The sequence below is a fragment of the Mustela lutreola genome, chromosome 11 (assembly GCF_030435805.1).
Source record: "Mustela lutreola isolate mMusLut2 chromosome 11, mMusLut2.pri, whole genome shotgun sequence".
Lineage (NCBI taxonomy): Eukaryota > Metazoa > Chordata > Mammalia > Carnivora > Mustelidae > Mustela > Mustela lutreola.
This window is the reverse complement of record NC_081300.1, coordinates 30,583,950-30,594,518: the sequence shown is the minus strand read 5'-3', so window position 1 is coordinate 30,594,518 and position 10,569 is coordinate 30,583,950. Positions and strand designations below refer to the sequence as shown.

At 39.9% G+C, this 10,569-nt stretch overlaps 1 non-coding gene across 1 annotated transcript; it reads right to left on the bottom strand.

Annotated features, from left to right (window-relative positions):
• Window positions 1-2,055: 2,055 nt before the first annotated feature.
• LOC131811963 (U6 spliceosomal RNA) lies at window positions 2,056-2,161 on the bottom strand. The gene has a single exon (XR_009346202.1). It is a non-coding gene; the product is annotated as a U6 spliceosomal RNA (small nuclear RNA).
• Window positions 2,162-10,569: the final 8,408 nt, after the last annotated feature.

The window sequence follows — 10,569 nt, the reverse complement described above, 5'->3', positions numbered from 1 at the left end:
GTCAACAGACTATGTTAAAAGATGCTTAACCTTACTCATCATCAGGGAAATGCAAATCAAAAGCACAATGAGATATCATCTCACACCTGTCAGAATGGCTAAAATCCAAAACACAAGAAACAATAAGTATTGATGAGAATGTGGAGAAAGTGGAACCCTAATACATTTTTGTTGGGAATACCAATTGGTGCAGTCACTATAGAAGACAGTATGGAGTTTCTTCAAAAACTAAGAATTACTATATTATCCAGTAATTCCACTACTGGGTATTTATAGAGAGGATATAAAAGCGCTAATCAAAAGGATATATGCACGCCTGTGTTTATAGAAGCATTATTTACAATAGCCAAAACATGGAAGCAACCCAAATGTCCATTAACTGGTGAATGATAAAGAAGACTTGGGGGACGCCTGGGTGGCTCAGTTGGTTAAGCGGCTGCCTTCGGCTCAGGTCATGATCCCAGGGTCCTAGGATCGAATTCCACATCGGGCTCCTTGCTCAGCAGGGAGACTGCTTCTCCCTCTGCCTCTTCCTGCCTCTCTGCTCGCTCGCTCTCTCCCCCTCTGTCTCTGACAAATAAATAAAATAAAATCTTAAAAAAAAAAAAAAGGGGCACCTGGGTGGCTCAGTGGGTTAAGCCGCTGCCTTTGGTTCAGGTCATGATCTCAGGGTCCTGGGATTGAGTCCCGCATTGGGCTCTCTGCTCAGGAGGGAGCCTGCTTCCCTCTCTCTCTCTCTGCCTGCCTCTCTGCCTACTTGTGATCTCTGTCTGTCAAATAAACACATAAAATCTTAAAAAAAAAAAAAAAAAAGACTTGGTATATGCATACAATGGAATATTACTCAACGATAAAAAAGAATGATATTTTGACATTTGCAGCAGCATGGTTGGATTTAGAGGGTATAATATCAAGTGAAACAAGTCATAGAAAGATGAATATATGATTTCACTCCTGTGTGGAATTTAAGAAACAAATGAACAAAGAAAAAGACAAAAAATGGACTTTGAACTATGGAGAACACACTGATGCTTACCACTGGGGAGGGGGGTAGAAGGATGGGTGATATTGATGAAGGGGAAGGAGCACACTTACCATGGTGAGCCCTGAGTAATGTATAGAATTGTCAAATCACTATATTGTACACCTTAAAATAATAGACTTTTTGTTAACTACACTAGAATTAAAAAAAAAAAAGCAGCCACAAACAATATGCAAATAAATAGGTGTGACTGTGTTCCAATAAAACTTTATTTATAGAAAGAGTGAATGTGCTGAATTTGGTCCCTGTGAAGTAGTCTGTTGGACTCATGCTCCTGGATTACGGTTCTAGTTACCTGTATGTAGCAGGACAGCCTTGTTTGCACTTTCCCTAGAGGGAGCATATTACAAGGGTGGGGGTGGGGAGACATCCTCCCATATTATTCCATAAAACAAATACTTAAATAGTCCTTTTTATATGCCAGGTACAGTTCTAATTTCTTTAATTATATTTATTCAATGAAACTTCAATAAAACTATGGAGTTTTTCTAATGTCAGGTTTACTCACCTATTACATTCCTTGGAAATTCTTCCTCCCCTCTTGGGATACTCCAGTGTCCTAATTTTCCCCTGGTTTTCCAAAACTAGGCTGCTGGTAAGAGAGGGTAACACAGGTCATTTATATCGAATCTAGTGTTAATAATCATCAGAAAATAGTATCCCAATTCATACTCAGGAGAGATTGAAAACTATCTCTTTGTTCCTAATTCTCATCTCTAAAGTGGGGGACTCAGATGGTTTTGAACTGCTAACTGTAAATCCCAATCACTGGGGGGGCTTTTAGAATATCTCCACTTTTGGCCTGTCTTGGGGCTGGACTTTGGGTATGTATGCTTACCAAGCTCGATAGATTGTCATAAAGTGGGCCTAGCGGCCCTCCACCTTGTAGCATGCTGCAGGCACCCAAGAAGCTTTCATAGCTACTGATATTTCCAGCCACACCTCTAGAGATTTTTATTTCACTGATCTGGGACATGATCTGGGCATCAGTATTCTTTAAAGCTTCTTAGATGATTCCGCTGTGCAACCACTGAACTCTATGTTCATCCTTGCACAGGGGCCTTGCTAATCCTCTCTGTATCATTCCAATTTTAGTATATGTGCTGCCAAAGCGAGCACCACTGAGCTCCACTCAAGGTAGTGCTCTGATTCCTGTTTGCAGATAGGTTTGGGTGGATGTGAAGATCTTTTTTCTTAACTTTGCCGAGAATCCATGATTTCATATTTATTCAACATGCTACCGTGGAATATGGCATTTAGGTTATAGAAAAACCTGGTTATCCTAATCATGTTCAGGTTGTTACTTCTGGGTCACAGTATTCAAACTTACCTAAATTATTTTGAGAATGCTACACAGGGACCTTAAACTACTCTGGAAAACATTTGCAGCCTAATCGAAATCATGATTTAACTCACAACCTTCTCATAAAAAATCAAAATGTGATTGGAGCATATTAAATAACTCTATTTTTAGAGCAACTGAAGTAATGTCCCAAGACCATATTGAAGAGTCGAGTCTGCTGCTGCTTGTTTGAATGGAATTCAGTTAGAGGATTTGGGTTTGTGCACTTGAGGCTTTAAGATTCAATGATCAATCTATCACAAAACTAATTTATATCCTACGTTGGTGTAAGAAAGGCACTCTTCTCTGCTTTGGAGGATAGTAAACTGAAGAAAATAAAATCCCTCTCTTTCAGTAATTTATAATCTTCCTTGACGATAAAACTTAAACATGGAACATAAGGCAGTCGACACAAAGCACCAGCTGGGAATTCAGAATAGCAAGGCTGATCTGTGTGCAAGTGGTAATTAGAGATGGCATAGATGGGACAGAGCTGCTGTTTGCAGCACGGGCCACCTTTGTAAGAACACCTGGAGTGTGCATTGAGAATGCTGATTCCTAGGCTCACTGTCTCTCTGGGCAAGAGCCTGGGAATCTGCCTTTTAAATGGAGTTTTCAAACCTTTACTATGTACTCAAGTCTTGAGTACTGTTGATGTAGTAAAGGCAAAGTAAGCTAGGCCTTTTAAGACCGGTTGGGGCTAGAGAATAGTAAAGACTAGTTCACATGTATTGAAAGCTAGATACTTTTTTTAAAATTTATTTTTTTAAATTTAAATTTGAATTCAAAAATTTTTTAAAATTTATTTTTAAAGATTGTATTTATTTGAGAGAGAGGAAAAGCATGAGTGGGAGGTGCCGAGAGAATCTTAAGCAGATTTTGCGCTGAGCGCGGAGCCTGATGAGGGGCTCGATCTCATGACCTGGAGATCAGAACCTGAGCTGAAACCATGTCAGATGCTTAATTATTGTGCTACCCAGGCACCCCCTAGACACATTTTCAAATGGTTTAAGTGTATTACCTCCTTTAAACTGCCCCCAAACAAACAAAAACTGAGTCAAGTTTTGTTATTATCCCCATTTGACATATGAGGAAACTGAAGCATGGGGAGCTTGAGCATCTTTACATACAGTCCCAGGCACAAAAATATAGAGTTCAGCGGACCCTGGGTTACCACTGAGAGATGAAGGAAACAGTTTGAAGAGGTTGCAGTTCAAGGCCCTGATCCCATGTAGAAGGTTCCCAGGAATACAGAAATTATTAGCAGGATTGCTGCAAAGGATCCTGAGTCCCAGGAATACTTAATAAGGCTGTCACTTATCAAGAGGCCACTGTTCCCTGTATGACCAGCTTTCATACATTTACAGTGGAATCAAGTGGGTGAACCCAGACTTTTGCACAAAACCAGAACAATTTAATTAGCCACCTTTCCCTCTCTTGTTTGAGGCTAGAATTGGGTGAATTTATGGTACAGAAAATAAAGTTTTCTTCAGAGAGTAAGAAGTCAGTATTTTGGAGGTCCATTTAACTTGACCAAATACATCGTCCGGTGGGCAACAGTGAGGGGGTGGTGCAGGCAGAGCAGGAGCAAGGCAGTGTGGGGTGCCACTGCAGCTGGGGGCAGAAGTAGGACTAGGGCTTTGACAGCTGGATGAGCCCTGCTTGCTTCCTGTGCTGTGTAGCAGCCTGTAGCACCAGCCACAAAAGTAATTTCCGAACAGGCAAATGCACCAGAGGTGAGACAGAACCAATTAGCCTTGACAGTGTAGCAGACACATTAAAACCTTTAATTCATTGGTTTTGGGGGACCTTCTTTCTTCTTAAATATTACCACTGACCTCTCAAATAAACCTATCTCAACATCGAAGAAAAAAAGGTGTTAAGGAGTCCATATGAAATATGTAGCACATCAAACAGGAATTCAATAGTTAATGTGACAGGTGGCATTGCTGCTTGCTTGAACTTGTCTGCTCCAGACCCATCTGCAGGTGCTCTCTGCAGCCCTATATTGTTTTAAAATGTAAGGCCATGGATGAGAGGACTGCCACTGAGAAGACAGTCTGTGACTACCAGTTTGTGAGGAGGCACCAGGGTGGGTCAAGAGGCAGAGGGAAGCAGAGGGGAATGGGCAAGGACCTTCCTTCTGGTCTTCGAGGGAAGGAAGGGGCAAGGCAAGGTAAACTGGTTTAGGATTGAATAAGTATTTTCAGCAGGTCACAGGGCATAGAGCATGTTCCTAATTGCCTGATACCTGGTCCTGGAGTGTTTAGGGCAGGGGAATATTGGTTCTACAGTGTAAGAGCTCCATGGGTGGGAAAGGTGGGCTTCTGGTCATTTAGTTTGCATATGAAAAATATATTCCTAGAGCAAGTGTTTACAGTAGGAGTTAGCTAGGCCTGGAGGAAGCAGTCTCTATAATAATCAGGGCTCCAGATGTCATAGCATCAGAAGGGAAAAGAAGATTAATACACACATGGTGGATGCTTTATTTTAGGACGAAATACCAACAGCACAAATATTTGTTGAGAATAACTGAACCTAATGAACGTTGCAGTAGAAGTTGGCTTTCTGCATGGATCTGAATCAAGTTAGAGGAAGGACAGTTGTGTCCTATGCGCTGAGTTGAGTGACAAAGCATAGCAGACCATCCCCCCATCCACATTTCTTTCTGTTTCTTCCCATGTAGTACAAAAGAGCTCCAGACGTCTAATTTCATCCTAGTCTATGCTCCCAGTTGTCACTGCTTGAGTTTCTTGATCATAAACATTTATTTTGAGTCCTAGAGCATTAATGCACTATGGGTTTTTGTGCTCAAAATGCGTTTTACTAATTTTAAAGCCCAAATATCTCCCTCTAACCCTTTCCCTTCTCGGCTCTCTCTCACTCTCTCAAGTAAATAAATAAAATATTAAAAAAAAAAGAAGAAGAAAAGAAAAACAAACAAACAAAAACGGGCACCTGGGTGGCTCACTTGGTTAAGCTACTGCCTTTGGCTCAGGTTATGATCCTGGAGTCCAGGGATCGAGTATCGCATGGGGCTCTGTGCTCAGCGGGGAGTCTCCTTCTCCCTCTGACCCTCTCCCTTCTCATGCTCTCTCACTCTCTCTCTCTCTCAAGTAAATATTTAAAATCTTTATATATATATATATATATATATATATATATATATATATATATATATAAAAACTTATCACACAAAAAATGTAAGTGGCTCCCTTAGGTCCTTGATAACACTATTTGGGTTTTTTCATATATATATTATATTATAGTATTATAAGAGGTTTATAGTATTATGTAGTATTATAAGTTTTTTCATATATATATTATATTATAGTATTATAAGAGGAAAATTAAATGCCTCGACTATTTTTAAATTTCCAAATCTTCTGTTGTCCCGGGGCATATCCTCTGTGAATATCAAGGGTCTACTATCTATAGGTTTTGTTGCCCAGTAACCTTAAGAATCATTTTCTAAAACAGACTGCAAACACTGTAACGTGGGATTCCTTTTTAGAAATCCTAATTTGAATTGTATTACAAAAGGAATAACTACTGTGTGTAGAAAATATTGACGAATAAAATAAACTCCAAAGAAAACTACTTCTGAAAAATAAGAAATGTATAGTTTCAGATATAAAATATTTTGAGAAAACTGAGTCACTCCATGGGTGCCTTCTATTTGTAACGTAGATATTTCATTTTGTAAGTTGCGAGTATATTTTTACTTCTAAAAATAGTTATTACATGATAATGGCTAGTACCCCCATTATATTTTTACACCAAGATTTATTTAAGCAATCCTCTATTTTAGGGTGTTTCAGTTATTAAATATGTTGTTAATTTCCTTAGGTTAAATTATTAGAACTGGTAATGATGATTCAAAGAGCATTCATGTTTTCAGTTCTTTTAATACATAAGACAAAAATAACTCCCAGAGAAGTTGATAAAATTTACACTCTTCACAAGTATAGAAGTATCAGTTTGATAGCCAAGAGGTTATTCATTGTTTCATTTACATTTTTTCCATTACTTATAGCTCTAGCATTTTTTTCTTCATGTGCCTATTGTTAGTTTGTTAATACAAACTAATTATGCCTGTTTATTTCTTTGACCTTCTGTCTTTTGGTGGGTCTATAATTTTTTTTTTAACTTCTTTCTTAGAACTCAGTGTTGACAGCACACTGACTGTAGCAAATTCATCTGATGTCCTGCATCACATACCCTTGACTTACCTCTGATTTCAAATTTTAGCCACAGCTGTGGACAGTAGTTCTCCACAAGGTCAGTTTCTCTGGCATGCACTTTATATCTTTTTACCTTCTATTTTAGGGAATTCTCCAAAGCCTCACAGCCTTCTTGGATGGGAGGGGTTAATCCTCACCCAGTCAGAGACAAGAAGCAATGGGGCAACGCTCTAGGCTCCTTATTCTGGATGGTTAATTCTAAACAGCATGTTATGTGGTTTTCAGAGGTCCCAGTGGCTACCCTGTCCTTCAGCAATGACCTTGATTTTTGTTTCCTCTTCTATCCACTTTCACTTTTCCAGGCTCTCTCACTTCTGTTCCCTGGTATCACTTCATACATAAACACTCAAGTCCTTGTCTCAAGCTCTGCATTTAAGGGACTTCAAGTGAAGACATTAACTCTCTTCATTTAGGTACTGGTATTTTAAATTTCTCTCCAGCTTGGGCCAGCAGAATTGTCTTTTATCTAAATTGACCTTTCACATCTGTTGATATTTTTCTCTAGGTCTCCAGCTGTTTTGTTCTGTGCCAAGCATATTGGTTTCCCCTTGGTGCTGTAACAAATTGCCACACATTTGGTGTTTTGAAATAACACAGATTTCTTTTGTATAATTCTGGAGGTCAGAAATCTCAAATGGGTCTTCCTCGGTTTAAAAATACAAGTGTTGGCAGAGTTGTATTACTTTATGCAGGCTCTAGGGGAAAATCCATTCCCTGCCTTTTTCATTGTAGACAAGCCATCGTCATTCCTTGACTGATAGCCCCTGACTCCATGTTCAAAGCTAACAGCATAGCATTTTCAATCTTGAACTCTGACTCTTGTGTCTCCTTCTTTTAAGGACCCTTGTGATTACATCAACCATGCCCACATAACCCAGAATAACTTCCTATGGCAAGACCCTTAATTCAATCAACTTCAAAAACCTGTTTTGTAATGTAAGAAGACATATTCAGAAGTCTTGGGGATCAGGATGTAGACATCTTTGGGGAGCCATTATTGTGACCTATAGGGTATGCTGAAATTTTACCTTTTCGTATCAAATTCTAGATCACAATTAGAAATTTCTAATTCGTGAATCTACAGTTGCCAAAATTTATAATGGAGTCCTTTCAAGTGATATTCTTAGTGATCTTTTGGTCATTTCAACATGCTCAGCAAAGTGCCTATCACTGGGTCTGGAGACAGTGTTCTCTGTATGTGGGACTCCACTCTACTGTCCAGTTCTGCCCAGGGCTGCATCATTTAGTTGTCTTTTATATTCTGTGTCAGTTTTTAAAATTCAGCCCCTTTGGAAGAAAAACTAACATCTTCATTAGGGTCCAAAGTGGAAAGGTATGCTTCTTGGGTAGAATAGTGGATACCATGAAATTTTGTGGAAAATTCCAACATCCTTTCTGGATGCTGCATCTAAGGGTTTTTCAGCCTGAATATTTCATATCCACATCCAATGCACTTTAGTGATGGACTAATGTAGGTATCACTTGCTGACTCAGTTTCCTGAAGAAAGTTACAGTTACTCATATAATTAGGTACTGTTCTACCTTAGATGGTACAATATGCCTACTGTATGGAAGATTCAAGTAAGTAACAAATTTAGATGGGCTGGAGTCTTAAGCAAAGAACATCTTTGGAGTGAGAGATGAGATGGAAGTCTAGCTCTTGTACCTACTGTTGTGTGTCCTTGGGTAATGTACGTAACCTCTCTGAATCCTACTTTTGTTTAGTAATTGGATATGTACAATAAACTATTTCCTGGGGAACAAGCAGTTGGGGAATGCATCAAAAAAAATGTGATATATAGTCTAGCATCTGACATATTGTATGGACTCAGCAAATATTTGCCATTTTAAAATAATTACTCAGCAATTCTTCCTTTTCCTTCCTGCATCATATTTTTTTTCTTATCCACTATGTCATTTATTTTTTTAGAAAGATTTTATTTAGGGTGCCCAGGTGGTTCAGTTGGTTAAACGTCTGCCTTTGGTCAGGTTGTGGTCCCAGGGTCCTGGAATCGAGTCCTGCATCGGGCTCCCTGCTTGGCAGGAAGCCTGCTTCTCCCTCTGCCCTTCATTCCATATTTATATTTTAAATAAATCAAATCTTTTTTAAAGATTTTATTTATTTAAATAAATCAAAACTAAACCTTAAAAAGATTTTATTTATTTCAGAGAAAGAGAGTATGTAAGCATGGGCAGGGGGAGGGGTGAAGGGAGAAGCAGAATCCCTGCTGAGCAGAAAGCCTGATGTGGGGATGAATCCCAGTACCCTGAGATCACGACTTGAGCCAAGGGAAGATGCTTAACAATCTGAGCCACCCAGGCATCCCTCCACTGTATCCTATAAAATAGCATGCAAAATCACATAATTTCTTCCATCTAAAAAAAGCCCCACCTTCCTCTTAAGATATAATCCATTTTTCTTCATTTTGCATTTTTTGTGACATTCTCTAAAGACTAGCCCATACACTGTTTCCACTTGCTCTCCTCTGTCTCTGTTTCTCCCTTACTGAGGCATAATTTATATATCGTTAATTGGCTCATTTTATGTGTACAGCTCTATGAATATACTGAAAAAAAAAAAAAGCTCATGAAATGATGCTTTTAAGTGATACAGGGGACACTTACTGTCTGCTCAGATCAGGTATATTCCCTTTTAGCAGATCTGTGAGGCCACCTCCCAGCTTCACCTCCTGGGTTGCTGCTAGCAGTGGGTCCCTATGACCTTGAGAGGGTTGCCCTTGGGTGTTGGAAACACCTTGCTTCTATGAAGAACAGGAAACATCTGGGAATTAATGTCACCACCCCAATCCTGAAACCTGGACCAATGGCTGGCTGCTGTGGGAATACTAACACCCAGTTCCTTGATCTCACAGTGGGATAAACTCTGACGTGTGATTTATACTCTAGAGCTACCCAGGGGATCAGGCTGAAGCTGAGATGAGCTTGACTTCTTCCTCTTCCTTACCCTGATCCTTCCACTCCTTTTCTGCTGTCTCCTGAGGACATTTGTTTAATAAATCACTTCCATTTAAACCCTTGGCTGTGAGTCAGCTTCTGGAAGAACCTGACCTCGACAGGTGGCCAAATGTCAGAACTTGTCACAGCCACAGGCAAGATTTATGTTACAGGCACGGAAGGGGCAGTCATTCATCACAGCAGTCCTGGGAGCAAAGTTAGAGTCTGAATCATGATGACATCCTGAAGTTAGGGAAATTCAGGGAGGGACAGGGAGACCGGGGTCTGCGGTGGATGGTGTGGACAGTTCCTCTGAACAGTCATTGATATAGATGACCACTGGCTCTGCATATCATCCAGGTCCACTTCCTTCCTCTAGACTCATTATTTTGGTCTCCAGAACCAGGCTCTGTCAGTGTGTGTTTAGGTCATTGATGTTAAGTGTGCTAGCCCTGACCTGTCCAGACACAACTTGAGTTTGTGTTTGGGTCTCTCTAAGAACCAAGTTTTGGCAATACAGAAGGGAGACCTTTAAGTTCTTAGATATTCCTTATTAAAGATCTTACCCATCCCCCAAGGCCTATATTCTCCCTGACTTTGGCCTAGTTTCATGTAACTTAATATTCATTTGTGAGGTCCACTGTTCAACCTTGTATTTCACGAGATTGTACACAGAATGGAAGAGGAAGAACACTTCTAGGAGAAGCACACCCAGGTGGGGGGAGCTGGGCAAAGAATATATGCCCACAGAGGAGGCTGAGCCCTGCCCATCCCCATAACTCATGAAGGTGGTCCTGACTATAACTCCATAGAGGTCAGATAGGGCTAAGGTTGGTAGGTATAGCAGGTTCTGTTAAACATGGTAAGGAAGCACATGACTTTGAAACATTGCCAATGAAATTGGATGGGTAGATACTTAAATGTTAAAATTCAGTTCTGTATAACACTTACTCATGAGGCAGAATGAATTCTGTTACATTTTTTTG